Source organism: Cajanus cajan, chromosome 2 (genome assembly GCF_000230855.2).
Source record: "Cajanus cajan strain Asha chromosome 2, NIPB_CcT2T_4, whole genome shotgun sequence".
Taxonomy (NCBI): Eukaryota; Viridiplantae; Streptophyta; class Magnoliopsida; order Fabales; family Fabaceae; genus Cajanus; species Cajanus cajan.
Window position 1 is genome coordinate 67,185,583 of NC_138518.1, and position 15,812 is coordinate 67,201,394.

At 28.5% G+C, this 15,812-nt stretch overlaps 1 long non-coding RNA gene across 35 annotated transcripts in view; it reads left to right on the forward strand.

The window, feature by feature from the left end:
* LOC145954485 (uncharacterized) overlaps positions 1–15,812 on the forward strand; it is a 35,891-nt gene that overhangs the window by 6,930 nt on the left and 13,149 nt on the right. For 9 of the 35 annotated variants that reach the window (XR_014431709.1, XR_014431707.1, XR_014431711.1 and 6 more), the window contains 8 exons: positions 3,573–5,275; positions 5,703–5,811; positions 5,890–6,004; positions 6,710–8,161; positions 8,254–8,599; positions 9,958–10,120; positions 11,427–12,834; positions 15,519–15,606. This is a non-coding gene — a long non-coding RNA (uncharacterized LOC145954485). Of the gene's footprint in view, positions 1–3,572; positions 5,276–5,702; positions 5,812–5,889; positions 6,005–6,709; positions 8,162–8,253; positions 8,600–9,957; positions 10,121–11,426; positions 12,835–15,302; positions 15,380–15,518; positions 15,607–15,812 lie in introns of all 35 variants that reach the window. The other 26 variants (XR_014431725.1, XR_014431719.1, XR_014431716.1 and 23 more) reach the window with 25 other exon arrangements.

The following is a 15,812-nucleotide window of genomic DNA, read 5'->3' on the forward strand; positions in this document are numbered from 1 at the left end:
GTATGCCATTTTTTGTGGGAAAATTTGATTGACATATGATGGAGATGGTGTATAAACCTTTTAAGGTTGCCCTCATTCTGATGTCAAAAATATGTGGATGCTTCTATGATATAAATATCTTTTCATTTTTATAGAGTGTAAAGCATATGAACCATAAAATGATGTGTTTGTTGCTGAATTCGATAAAAGATGGTTGCTCTTATTTTATGAGTAATTTGATTGACATATGATGAATATGAAAGTATAAACCTTCTAAGGTTGTTCTGGATTCTGATGTCAAAAGATTTTGATTGTTTTATTAATAAGAATATTTTTTTGATCACGAGAAAATATATGTTATATGAGTCCTAAAGTGTTGTCCTTATCCTTCAATTTGAAAAAAATTAGTTGTCTTTACATGTTGAGTTGTTGGAACGATATATGATGAACAAGGGATATAAACCTTTTAAGGTTATCCCTTGAAAAATGTCCCTGTTCCAAAATCCGAAAAAGTTTGGTTACTCATATTTGACAAGTAGCTTGATTGGCATATGATGAATATTGGAGTATAAACCTTTTATGGTTGTATCAAATTCTTATTTCCCTTGATTCATGAAACATGGTTACACGTTAAAGGAATCATTGTATTGTTATCTAATTTGGAGGACCGGTGCAGTAATGGTGACGACAAAATATATTTTCTTGGCTGGTTTGTGCAACTCAAGGTTTGCATTTTGGTAAAAAAAAAATGAGACTGATATGTTTTTTTTATTTGCGAGAAAATATAGGTTATATGGTCCCAAAAATAATGTTCATGTCCAAGTCCCTAAATTAGAAGAAATGCGTATGCCATTACTTGTGGGAAAATTTGATTGACATATGATGGACATGGTGTATAAACCTTTTAAGGTTGCCCTCATTCTGATGTCAAAAATATGTGGATGCTTCTATGATATAAATATCTTTTCATTTTTAGAGAGTGTAAAGCATATCAACCTTAAAATGATGTCTTTGTTGTTGAATTCGATAAAAGATGGTTGCTCTTATTTTATGAGTAATTTGATTGACATATGATGAATATGAAAGTATAAACCTTCTAAGGTTGTTCCTGATTCTGATGTCAAAAGATTTTGATTGTTTTATTGATAAGAATATTTTATTGATCCCGAGAAAATATGTTATATGAGTCCTAAAATGTTGTACGTGTCCTTCAATTTGAAAAAAATTAGTTGTCCTTACATGTTGAGTTGTTGGAACGATATGATAATCATGGGATATAAACCTTTTAAGGTTATCCCTCGAAAAGATGTCCCTGTTCCAAAATTCAAAAAAGTTTGGTTACTCATATTTGACAAGTAGCTTGATTGGCATGATGAATATTAGAGTATAAACCTTTTAAGGTTGTATCAAAATTCCTATTTCCCTTATTCATGAAACATGGTTACACGTTAAAGGAATTATTGTATTGTTATCTAATTTGGAGGACCGGTGTAGTAATGGTGATGACAAAATATATTTTCTTGGTTGGTTTGTGCAACTCAAGGTTTGCATTTTGGTAAAAAAAAATGAGACTGATATGTTTTTTTTATTTGTGAGAAAATATAGGATATATGGTCCCAAAAATAATGTTCATGTCCAAGTCCGTAAATTAGAAGAAATGCGAATGCCATTATTTGTGGGAAAATTTGACTGACATATGATGGACTCGGTGTATAAACCTTTTAAGGTTGCCCTCATTCTGATGTCAAAAATATGTGGATGCTTCTATGATATAAATATCTTTTCAATTTGAGAGAGTGTAAAGCATATGAACCATAAAATGGTGTCTTTGTTGCTGAATTCGATAAAAGATGGTTGCTCTTATTTTATGAGTAATTTGATTGACATATGATGAATATGAAAGTATAAACCTTCTAAGGTTGTTCTTGATTCTGATGTCAAAAGATTTTGATTGTTTTATTGATAAGAATATTTTATTGATCCCGAGAAAATATGTTATATGAGTCCTAAAATGTTGTACGTGTCCTTCAATTTGAAAAAAATTAGTTGTCCTTACATGTTGAGTTGTTGGAACGATATGATAATCATGGGATATAAACCTTTTAAGGTTATCCCTCGAAAAGATGTCCCTGTTCCAAAATTCAAAAAAGTTTGGTTACTCATATTTGACAAGTAGCTTGATTGGCATGATGAATATTAGAGTATAAACCTTTTAAGGTTGTATCAAAATTCCTATTTCCCTTATTCATGAAACATGGTTACACGTTAAAGGAATCATTGTATTGTTATCTAATTTGGAGGACCGGTGTAGTAATGGTGATGACAAAATATATTTTCTTGGTTGGTTTGTGCAACTCAAGGTTTGCATTTTGGTAAAAAAAAATGAGACTGATATGTTTTTTTTATTTGTGAGAAAATATAGGATATATGGTCCCAAAAATAATGTTCATGTCCAAGTCCGTAAATTAGAAGAAATGCGAATGCCATTATTTGTGGGAAAATTTGACTGACATATGATGGACTCGGTGTATAAACCTTTTAAGGTTGCCCTCATTCTGATGTCAAAAATATGTGGATGCTTCTATGATATAAATATCTTTTCAATTTGAGAGAGTGTAAAGCATATGAACCATAAAATGGTGTCTTTGTTGCTGAATTCGATAAAAGATGGTTGCTCTTATTTTATGAGTAATTTGATTGACATATGATGAATATGAAAGTATAAACCTTCTAAGGTTGTTCTTGATTCTGATGTCAAAATATTTTGATTGTTTTATTGATAAGAATATTTTATTGATCACGAGAAAATGTTATATGAGTATTAAAATGTTGTCCTTGTCCTTCAATTTGAAAAAAAAATTATATAAGTATTTATATTCAGAGGTCATGACTTTTCTTATTTATCACATAAAATTTTTAGTGCCTATACATGTCAGTGACTTTTCACTTGCATTACTAATTTATTTGTAGTTTCCTTTTCAGTTGTCTATGAGACTACTGGTAGTAAAGGGCCTTTAATTTAATTATTATTCTTTTAAGGTAGAATGCTCTATTATAAAATCATGAAATTTGTGTCGATCATCAAACTCCAAGTTTTTATCTTGTACTCTGGCTTATGTTTTAACATTATTATGGTTGTCTTTGATAAATTGTGACTACCATGAAAGGGGACTACACTCTTGATATTTCATGTATACGGACATTTTTTCTTTAAAAGTCTTGCGTAAAAATTTGGAATCATACCATTGCCACTTTTAAATTATTTATAGCATTCAAGAGAAAAACTAATTAGTAAATTTAAAAAAAAAAACTCTGATAGGTGCTTCATCTCATTTATTGAAGCCTGTTTATTTCAATTGAGGCATTATAATTCTGTCATTAGAATGGGCCTGTGTTAGTGTCATCTGCCAGAGTGTTTACTTTCAACTTCTTATTGATAGAGGTTTACACTTTACACTAGTCACCGCACTAGATGTTATATAGTTGACTATCATGATACATGGTAGTTGTTTTGTTTCGTTCAGAAAACAAGAACAAGTCATTTTGCAGTAGTGTTATAATCTTGCAATAAACAATTTCCTTCAATTTTGCAGATTGAAACTCTTCTTAAAGGCAAAGCTTGCTCTGGAAGAAAAGAAGCTGCAACTAGTTTGACAAAACATCTTGCACAAAGAGCCCAGGAGACCTTTGAAGAATTTGAAGTGGCAATCAAGAAAGATGCTACAAAGACTGCAGTGATAGATGGAACTGTCCATCCTTTGACACACTCTGTGATTAACTATGTGCGGTTTATTTTTTAGTAAGTTCAGTGTTTGAGTAAATTCTGTGTTGTCTGATCCCAATTTCGTAGCCATATCTTCTAACATTTTTTGCCGTGTTCATTGATGAGTGTTCATTGATGAGATGACAAATTTGTTGGTCATTATTTATTATCATTCCTTACATGTCAAAATTTTTAAAATTTATTTTACAGTTCTGATTTATTCTGCTCATGGACATTTTAGTGCATTTCTGTGTTAGATTTGATGAGAGATTGACGTGCCATGTTACATGTTTGGTCTCTTAGTTTCTAGGTGTTTCTTTTGTAGTTTTATTGAAAGGATATCTTATTGATAGAATTGGTTCAAATTCTAAAGGAAAGAAATAATTTTTATTGATGAACCTGAAATACCAAATGTTGTGCCATTGTGGTAGCAGCCTTGGGATATAGGGTAGAACTAGAAAATAATGAGTGATTAGATCTGTCTTGAGCCAATAAAATATTTCCAACTCTTTGAACTTGAGTTTTATTTTCCTTATTATAAAATGATGATGTCTATGAGGGAATTGTGCAATCCCATTCTTCTATTTTATTTATTTATATTTAAGAGAAACTGTTTCTTAAAGTTCAGTTTTCATTACCTTTGTAAGAAGATAATGCTATACTCTTCTCTAATGTGTGTGGCTAATATTTTTCAGGATCTTTATCGTAGATCTGATGTTCACATATTTGACCTGATCAAACTTTGCAGCTAGCAATCCACCTTGAAGCAAATTTTTCTGGAAAATTTGAAAGTGGTGATGATTCATCACAGCTAGCATATGTAACTGTGTGAATAATGCAAGCTTTGCAAACTAATTTAGATGGAAAATCAGAGCAGTATAAAGACCCTGCATTAACACATCTTTTTCTCATGAACAATATTTATTATATTGTAAGATGGGATTGGAGGTATATATTCGACATATTTTGGTTATGAATTTCTTTGAATTATAATTTTTTTTTTGTGCATATTTTGCTGGTTGAAAGTCTTTTTTCCTCTTAACCCTCTTCTGTTCTAGGTCTGAGGCCAAGAATTTGCTAGGGGATGACTGAAGCCAAGGTCTGAAGCCAACGATATAGGAGGATTGTTCAACAGCATGCAAATCAATAAAAAAAGAAATGCTTGGGCAAAGGTCTTGTTCTAGTGACCTTGCTGACCCGTACATGCCTTGCAGCTTTGTTAGATGTCACTTGGATAATAGTAAAATATGTTTAGCCCCTCTAAAATTATCAAAATATATTTTGGTTATGAATTTCTTTAAATCACAATTTTTTTTACATGTTTTGGTGTTTGAAAGTCTTTTTTCCTCTTAACCCTCTTCTGTTCTTGGTCTGAGGCCAAGGATTTGCTAGGGGATTACTGAAGCAAGGTCTAAAGCCAACGACATAGGAGAGTTGTTCAGCAGCATGCAAATCAATAAAAAATAAATGCTTGGGCAAAGGTCTTGTTCTAGTGCATGTCTTACAACTTTCTTAGATGTCACATGGATAATGGTAAAATATGTTTAGCCCCTCTAAATTGATCAAAATTCGCTTTTAGTCTCTTAAATTATTTTTTCTTCCTATTTCAGCCCCCAAATTTAGAAATGCATCACTTTTAGTCCTCCAAGTACATTGGTAATGCTCAAAAATGGTTTTAAGTAGCTATTTAAACTACTTTGAAGATAAAAAAAAAACTCTGCATTCCAAAATTTCAGGGACTAATAAGATAATTTTTGAAGGACTAAAACTGAACTAGAAAATTTTGGAGGGAATAGGAACAAAAACTTATTTTACCCTTTTGTTTTTGTTAATGAAGGTGTTCTAGTAGATTGATTTGTTTTTTCCTGATGTTTTGTTTTATGCGAATGCTCTATTTCTTCTTAACATTAATATTTGTTAAAGTCGTCTATTGTTTTAATTTTGATTCTTTTCTCGGCAGATTCATCAGTGCTTATCTATTCAGGGCCTTTGCCCATCAGGTGGCAGGAGTGATACTGGTGGCAGCGATGGTGGAACTGGAAGCAGGAGTGATGCTTCATTAAGGACAGGTAGGTAGCCTTTCAGTTGCTTCTTTATGAGTAATGTCTTTGCTTGTTTTGACACGTTTACATGTATTGTGTTATCAGGTTTAAGAAATTGAATGTTATGTTTGAGGAACTCTATTAGAGATAATCTCAGTGGACAGTTCCTGACATCCATCTGCTAGTGTCTCTCAGGCCTGCAGTTGCTGAAGTCTTGTTGGTATGTCAATCGTTTTGGGAATAAAATAGTAGAGGAATAAAATAAATTTTGATCTTCTGGTTCAAAGGCAAAAGAGCTCGTGGTCATTAATACAACATTCTCACATCGAATATTTAAGATTCTCAAAGCCCGTAAACAAATACTATGCAACTGTTACCCTATGGTCTATTCCAAATACTATCCAAGTGTTATCCTTTACACTATTCTCCTTTCAAGTTTAATGATGACATGATGATATTGTTAGGTCTATTAAGTTGTATTTATTTTTTTAAATAAAATTTTTTGGGCACGAGAAGATTCCAATAAATTATATATATAATGTTATTTGTTTGTATAATTTGTTTATTCACACACAAACATATATATATATATATATATATATATATATAATTATCATTTGTAAAGAAAAATCTCATTAACTAACTAGCAGTAACATTACCAACACGCTACTCTTTTCAATTTAGATCCTCTCCTGTAATTTTCTCTCTTCAGCCTCCCTCCTGCAATATTAATAGCTATTAGATATATCTAATGACTCAAATTTAACATTAGATATATCTAATGACTATTAATATTACGGGAGGGAGGCTGAAGAGAGAAAAAATTACAGGAAAGGATCCAAATTCTACTCTTTTGGGTTGCACACATAGAGTAAGTATTTTCTAGTAAATATAGATTTTAACACCTAAATACTTGTTTTGCTAGGCTAATTGTTGACAAAGATTATGTAACTCATAAGCAGATTTATCCAAAGATGGCTATTACCCTATGGAATGAGGATGAGAAGTTTGTTGATCAAGATGTTCTTGAAAAGCATCTTTAGTTTAAACTAAACAATAAAGTATTATACGATCAGGTACGGTCCTTTTGTTTTAGCCTCTTTGAAAAGAAGTTGTATGTGTTTTGATAAAGTGCAATATATTCTATTTTTTTATTTTCAGATTTAGTTGAGATTGTATCCTATTCAAACCTCACATAAATAGTTGAAGAATAATTTATTACAATTTACATCATGCATTTATAATTGTATTTCAGATATTGTCCAGAGGTCACTCTTTTTCATTTGTAATATCTTCATATTTTTCCATAGATTTTGGGTTGATTATCTTTATCATCTTTTATTCATGGAAAATAAAAATAGATATTCTTTTATTTACAAACAAAATTTAATTTTAAATTTGATTTTATACGATTTTCATGAACATACCTAAAACATGTTTTTAATTTATTAATTTAGTGGTAAAATAATAAGAAGAAAAAAAACTATTTATCCTTTTTAATTAATTTTGTGAAGATTTATTTATTTTAAAAAAATAATAATATAAAACATTATATATTGTGCTAAATTATAAATAAAAAATGAGAATATTGAATAGAAGTATAACATAAACAATTTAACAAAATTAAGTGAAAATTTTTTAATTGGTATTTTTAAAATTTAGAGGATAAAAAATTAAAAAGAAAGATTCAAATTTTAATTAAGTTTGTATTTTATTTTTAAAAATTAAAATATTAGAAACATCATAAAGATATTTTATTTTTATTCATGTTGATGGACATTTATTAATTTTAAAATTTTTGAGAATTAAATTATAAATAAATAAATATTTTAATATTTTTAAATAAAATTTATTAATAAAATTTCACCAAATAATTCATTTAAAATAAATAAAATTATAAAAATAAATATTTTAATATTCAGAAGCATTACTTTTTTATTTTTAAAAAAATATTTCTTTATTCTGCACGGCATGTCTTATTTATAAACATACATTTTCTCTTTTATCGAACGAATTCTCCGCCGTGTCGCGTGACCGTTTTTTCTGCCTCTCTATATAAATGTTTCGTGTCACTCTCTTCTCTCATTTCCACCTTCAAGAGTCGCTCTCTTCTCACTCTTCATTTTTTTCCAGTGTAAGAGTCTCTCTGTTTCTTCGATAGCACTGCCACACGCCAATGCCTCATCTTCGGTTAGATGTCTAGACTCTTCTTTCCCTTTTCTTCTGTTTATGCAATTCAGACTCTGCTTTTGATTCCTATGTTTAGGGTTTAGGGTTCCTATGTCTGTGTTCAAGTTCTTTCTTGAACTTGCGTGTTCTTGTTTTCAAGATCGGCTGGCTCTTTCTTGAACTTGCGTCTTCTTGTTTTCAAGATCGGGTATTTTTCTTTATTTAATGTATTTGATAGGGATATTGATTGCATTTAAGAAAAAAGATGATCACTAATGTTTTGTGTGCCCATTATTTCAGTTTCAGGAGTACTGTTCGGTGGTAAACTAGGTTGACTCTGGAGCCCTCTCCGGTACAAAAAAAAGTAAACGAAAACAAAAACTGGATAAATGATTTTTAGAGATAAAGTGAATGGAAAGAACAATGATGGAAAGCATACAAATCCATTTTATGAATAGTTTTTTTAATTCTCTTTGATATAATGGATTCACATGTCTCAATAACTTATCTGTCTGCTTTTTAAGCTTTCCTATCAGTTTCTGGGTTGTCTTCCGTTGCGTCCTCTGTTCTCCGCTTCTTCAAGAGCGGAATAACTAAAGAAATTGAAGGAGCCACACAAGTACAAGTAGAACCTCTCGTATGCAAGGTACATGTTTTGGAATTTTCTCATGATTAGAAAATGATGATGCCCCACAAAGTATAATTTCTAGATGTATAACCATTCTGTGCAATGATGATGGTTCCATTGTGCTACTTACAGCTGATATTTGAGCAGAGTTGGCCTCAAGGTTCCAAAGTTTTTTTTTTATCATTTATAATTTTATCTGCATATACATATTTCATAGTTATCTTTCGAGATTTTCCCTTTCTTTTTGGCTCTTATTTAAATTAGGCAAAAAACATTGAGAAAAACTGAGAAAATATGTGTGGCTCATGTGCTTGCTTTGCAAGGGCATAATTCCCGTCTTTATTATCACTAGTAGTGCAAGGGTGGTCAAGTATTTCTTGCATACCTAGTGCTATACCTGGTTGCTGCTAGGCCTTAAAAAATAATGATAAATAAAATTATACAAAAAAAAAAAACCATTGATGACGGCCTAGATACCAACCATACAGCCGCTGGTCATCTATTGCCCTTGCCAACCATAGCCACCTGCTGCCCTTTACTTAAGTAAATAACTTGAACCATTCACATGGTTATGAAAGTTAACTCCTCACCAGATACACCCCTATATAAATAATCTTAAATAAAAGTAATTTTAAAATATAAGTTTTTGATTAATATTTACTAATATTTTCTTTTGGAAATGAAAAATATTTTATTGACCTTAACTTCTGCCCTGAAACAATGTCCATGGGTCTAAGGATATTGTGTGCCAATTTTGTCATGTATATGGCTTTGTGGTGGATATCCATGCTGTTTTACTTTGTAAGTATTTGAACGAAAAGGATTGCATTGAACTACGACCTGTTATAGAACTCTGATTGTTGCAATGGTATAGCAGCATGGATTTCATGTTTATCATCAAAACATAAACTTATGATGGCCTCAGAATTTGGACTTTAGAGCATAAGTCAACCCACAAAACCAGCTTGTAATAATGTAAATACTTATAAAATTTTATTTAAGCCATATTTCTAGTCAATGTCGGAGTAAATACCACCCTTGAGGCTGCAATTAAGGCAGCTCCAAAGAGGCTGCAACTAAAGAGGGTTAAAGGTGATTGCAAATATGACGGCTTTCCAACAAATGAATATTGTAATGCTAATAAGCTTGGTTGATTAAACTATTTTTTTAAGACAATTATATTTTTAATGAAATAAACAACTTCTGAATGAAATAAACTATCTAAAAATAAAAAAATCTACTTTTTTTAAGAAGCAAATCTCATCTGCTTCTTAAAGAGTTGTTTTCTTAAATCACTTTTTTTTTTTTAATTTTTTAATTTTTATTTATTTATTTAAATTTTAAACAAACTAACCCAATATGATTTAAATGTTTAGGTATTGCAACTTGACTTTCCTGCTCAATTACCATGTCTACTTCGCATAGCAATGTGTTATGCTCTTTTCAAGGAATCGACCCTGCAGTATAACCCTGATAAAGGGAATTATGAAAAAATTACTGAGTCAATTTGAGGTGGCTTCACGTGCCTTGGCAGAAATGGTCTGTATTTGTACCTTTCCTTGTCTCCCATTTGTGAAGCTATGTCATTATTGAAGTACACTTTGTACCTCTCAGTATATTTTCATTTTTTTGCATAGAAATTCCAGTGATGTTGATAACAGATCCTAAAATTTGGAATTAAATTCAAAACTTTTGTTTGTACATGTTTTGATGATGTTTTTATTTTCGGGATTAAGTTATTGGGTATTAGTTTGGAAGTTATTGTCTTTTTTCTTTTTCTGATTTGGTTCATTTTGTTTCTAGTGCAATACCTCTCAGTGTATTTTTTTTTTCATAGAAATTCCAGTGATTCAAAACGTGTGTTTGTAACTGTTTTGATGATGTGCCATGTATGATAACTTTTTTTTTGGGACTAAGTTCTTGGGTATTAGTTTGGAAATTATTCTCTTTCTTCCTTTTCTGATTTAATTGTTTCCTGTGTAATACCTCTAGATATATTTTCAATCTTTTACATAGAAATTCCTGTGATGTTGATAACAGATCCTATAATTTGGACTTACATTCAAAACTTCTGTTTGTACCTGTTTTGATGATGTGCGATGTATGATAACTTTTTATTTTTGGGACTAAGTTCTTGGATATTAGTTTGGAAAGTATTGTTTCCTTTTTCTGATTTAGTTCATATTGTTTCCTTTGCAATACCTCAAATAAATAGTTGAAGAAGGTTTATAATTTAATACATCTCAATTAGGCATTTTTAATTGTATTTCCGACATTATTTAGATGTCACTTTACTTCCAATTTAATTGTTTGTTAAGGGAGGTCCAGAGAGTCTAGAGAGGTTTGATTTCATCGTTACCTTTTCCATTTACTTCAATACCTCATATATATATATATATATATACATTATACTGTTGAAATAAATGAGATATACATATATTTATAAAATTATAAATTACGTACTATTACACTAGTTAATAAAAAGAGAAAGGGTTGCATTGCTGTTTATAAATCAGACAATTGGAACCTGGAAGAGGAACAATGCATCTCCTGATTTTAAACACCAAATAATAATTTTTTTTTTGAAGTGAAAAGATTAGTATTTAAATTAGAATTAAATTTTTTTTATTAATAGATATTTATAAAATTTTGGTGTAAATACACTTGTGGTTGCATTGCTGTTTAATTTTTTTTTGGATAAATAAACTTTATTTTTCTATTATAGTCTTTATAAAATTACTATTTTTTAAGATGATTCTTATAAAAATTTTCTTCTTTACCTCGGTATTTTGTTTTCATTTGCTTGTTGTTTTACATACCATCTTCCCTGTTTTTTTCTTATTAGGATCTCTAATTGGAAGAAAGGAGTGTTCATTTTTATGACTTTATGTTGTGGATGCTACAAGTCTGGTAATTATGGCTCAAATGTATTTCTTTTTCCTTTTATTTCTAATACAAGTCAATCTGTGCGGATGAATAAAAAATTTTATGGTCTTTGATTCTTGAATTGAAGATGAAAAATTCTAAAGCAAAAGATGATAACAGATCAGCTATTGAATATAAGAGAGAAAGATATGAAATAGTTCCAGAAATAAATTCTTGAAATCAATGTTTCAAAACTTTGTGAATAATTCTGGAGTAGCAATTGAATATAATAAAGACAAATGTGGTGAGGAGTTGTTGTCCTCAAGGCAAAATTCTTATAAATCCATTGATAATATTATTCTGTTAATTAATATCTTCATGTCAGATATTCCTCTAATCCTTTTCCTTTCATTTTGAATATAGAAAGAACGATGTATACTTTTCCCTTTCTAAATGACTGGGAAGATCATAATGATCTTCAGAAAATTTTGGAAGTAAGTAACATGCTCTTGACTTTTCTATCAAAAATCCCTTTAGCAAAATCAATATAGTAATAAATGACAGATTAGACTTCTATTATCTCCTTAAGCATCATTATTCATTTTTTTTTTTGGTCATGGTACTCTCTCAAAAGCCACATCGAAATTTCTACCCTTTATGAGTGCATACATTATCACATAGCACTACTTAATCTTATTTTCATCTTGATATTTTTTTGTTCTATTCCTTTGTTTTTTGAATGGGAGAGGGTTCATCCACAACAAAACAAAACAAAACTAATTTAGTCTTAGTATCCACAAAATAAATAGTAGTGAAGGGTTGCACTTATTAAATAGAATTTTAGAAGACACGTATTCTTGTTTTGAAGGATTTATCGCTTCCTACATCAGGTTCTGTGTATCTTGTTGTGGTATTATTCTTTAGTTCACTTAAGTTGCATGCTTATCTTCATGTAAAATTCCATTATGAATTTTACTTATATGATATTAAAATTATTTATATAATAATTATCCTATTGTTGTATATATATCATTTAATGCTATGTGATAGGTCAATGCAGTTGACCTAAAGAGCAGACATAAGCGAAAGCTGAAGACAACAAATTTGTGCAACTTAAGTGATTTCCCCCTAATATAAAGTCTCTTTTAAAATTTCATTCTTATGCCCTTTTTAATCTCTAGCTAGTTTCATGGGTAGGATTTATGTTGGATTATAACATAGTTAATATCTTTTTAATTTATATAAATGGGTCCCAAAGCCTTGGTAGACCTAAACGTGCATTATGGGAGGAGGAAAATCCTTGATGTTATGGATCTGTTGAAGCCTTCGAAGATAATCATGAGCATGAGGTTAAAAGCCACTATGCAAACATGGATGATATAGACGAGGTAATTTCATTTTAAGCTTCTGATTGATAAATTTTCTATTTTTATTTCCTTTATAACTTTTAGATTTTTAATCTTTTCATATTATTATTAATTAAATAATAATTGCTAAAATTTACTCAAATAATTTTTTTAATTAAAATGTTAGAGGATATATCAAATCAAACTACATCATTAAATAAAAACATCTATCTTCAAACAACATAAAGGGAAATTATATTTCTAATTATAAAGTGAAAGATAAATTTTCTGCCAAAAAAAAAAATTAGCCTCTAAAAAAAGTGAGAGGCAAAGAATAAGTTTATGATTTTTTTTATATTACTGTGCTATTCCTTTTATTTTTCTTAGCAATAAAGTATAACATGTAGATATTGTAGATGTGCCAATATTGTAGTTAGTTATTTGCTTAAACTTGTTCAATGACATATAGATTTAAATTTGAAAATTTGTACCTGAATTAAGTTAACTTTTTTTAACACAATATGATCATTGTGACTAAAATAAACATGATTTAAATTTGAAATTTTGAACTTGAATTAAATTGACTTTTTTAACACAATATGATCATTGTGACGAAAATAAATTATTTTTTAAACTGAAATTGAAACTTATAGAAAAGGTGATGCCTTAGTTTCCGTTTTCAAAATAATTAAAAGCTGGCAATATATGTGAAGTTTGATTATATTCCTTTAATATGTATAAGCTGGCAATAAATTGTTTTTTCTCTTTATATATTAATGGTCCGTTTATTTAATTTAAAAACATTTTTAAATAAAATAAATATTTTTCTAAAAGCTTGTCTAAACTGAGTATTTTAAAAGTAAGTAACTTTTTATTTTTTAAGAATTACATAATTATTTTATAGTCATTTTTTAAAATTTTAAACAAATTATTTTAATATTGATTATAGCATTCAACTTTATAAAGAATAATTAATAAGATAACCTTTGAATTACTGGGATGTGTTTAATGGCATTGAATTAAAGTAAAATATCCGAGATCTTAAATTTAAACTTTAGAATCATTAATGGTAAATTTTACTAGTAAAAAAACTAGAAACCTTCTATAAAAACTAAGTGCGCTAAAAATAACAATTTATTTTATATTTATATAAATTTTCAAAAAATTTATCTAATCAATCGTGAGATATTCATATATCATTATTCTTATATTCTTTATAATACTATTAACTATGTAGTGTTGCGATCGTCATTTAGAATATTTTAATTTATGTTCAACTTTCAAAATACATGTAATAAAAATATGAATTCCGACACAATCCAACTTATGTATGTTAAGAAGAAGGGAAAGAGATAAATCTAAATAGATTGATTGTCTATAAAGTAAAATTACAAAATATAAACATTAATTAAAAATTAACAAATAAAATTGAAATTTAGTACATTTATAATGTATATACAATTATACTTCACCCATCTACTTTATCTTTTACTTTAAGGAAAAAATATTAATTATTTAATTAACAACTTTATATTAATTTAAGTTTTCAAATCAAATCAGTTATTATTTTATTTTCAATGAGATCACTAAAGGGATGTAAGAAAAGAAATGCAAAGAAAAAAATGTAGAATAAGATAATTTTTAGATTATTATGTGGGAAATAATAAATGGAAAGAAATAAAATTGATCTCTCTTCAAGTTTGTTGTGTAAAATGGGAATAAAATGTGTTTAAATAACATAAATAACCCATATAAAAAAATATATTTGATATAAACAAAGGTATTTTTTTTAGTAAAATAATATTTGTCCATATATAAATTAGGATAATTATATAATATATAAATTAGAATAATGTGTGTAAACTCATAAAGATTTTAAAAACTATTTTTCATATAAAAATTAGAATAATTATATGAAATTAGTTTTAAGGAATTTTTTTAAAGATTTTTAATCACTTTTTTTTAATTTATCATATATTATTTTTAAATTGAATTTTAATATACATTTAAAAAAATTTCAATGATTAAAAGAGCTTTATATAACAATATGAATTATTTATAATAAATTAAAATTATAATTTATATATAAAAGTTATTTATTTAAATATTTCAAATTTTAATTATAATATAATTTTTATATTCAAAATGTTTTTTATTGTAAATTTTAATAACAAAAAATAAATATTTATCCATATATTACATAAGTTAAAATATTAATAAAATATAACTGAATTCTAAAATAATATAAATAATTATATAATATTTAAAAATGAAAATATAAAATAGAAAAATGCTTAATCTAAATGTTATTGTCAGTACTTACCAATTAGCCTGAGTTGTCTGGTGTCCAATGAGACACCTGCACTGTATATAAATATACTCCTCCCATCCATATGCTCTTAATTTTTACATCTCAGTAAATATGTTCCCTTTCTCATTCCTGAGAATTTATTTTCTTTAATTTTTTCATTCTTGCTTACGCTTCTATTGTTGCCACTCCTCACCTGAAGTTTTAAGAGTGTTCATGTCTCAATCAAGTGGGTGTTGATGGTGTCAAATGTTATGGGAAGAGATAGAATAAAAGAGGGTAAAGAAAATAAATTGCTTTCTTTTTTGATATAGATGAAATCTTTTTGGTTTATGAATTTGTGAATTTTAATTTTGTGTTGGTTCATTCAATTGTTCTATTTCTTGCATGTCATTAGACTGACTTTATGTTTTCACAGGTTTTCTGATTACAATCATTTTCAATGGATGTTCATGGTGTCAATTGTGTTATGGGAAGAGAGCATAAAAGAAAGTTTGTATGAAGATGTAATTTTTTTTGTTTATGATTTTGTGTTGGTTCATTCATTTGTTTTATTTCTTGCATGTTAATAAACCGACTATGTTTTCATGTGTTTTCTAATTTCAATCGGTCCCCAATGGGTGTTGATGGTGTCAAGTGTTATGAAAAGATAAATTATAATTGAGGGTCAAGAAAAGAAAGAAAGAAAGCTTGCTTTGTTTTTTGATAAAGA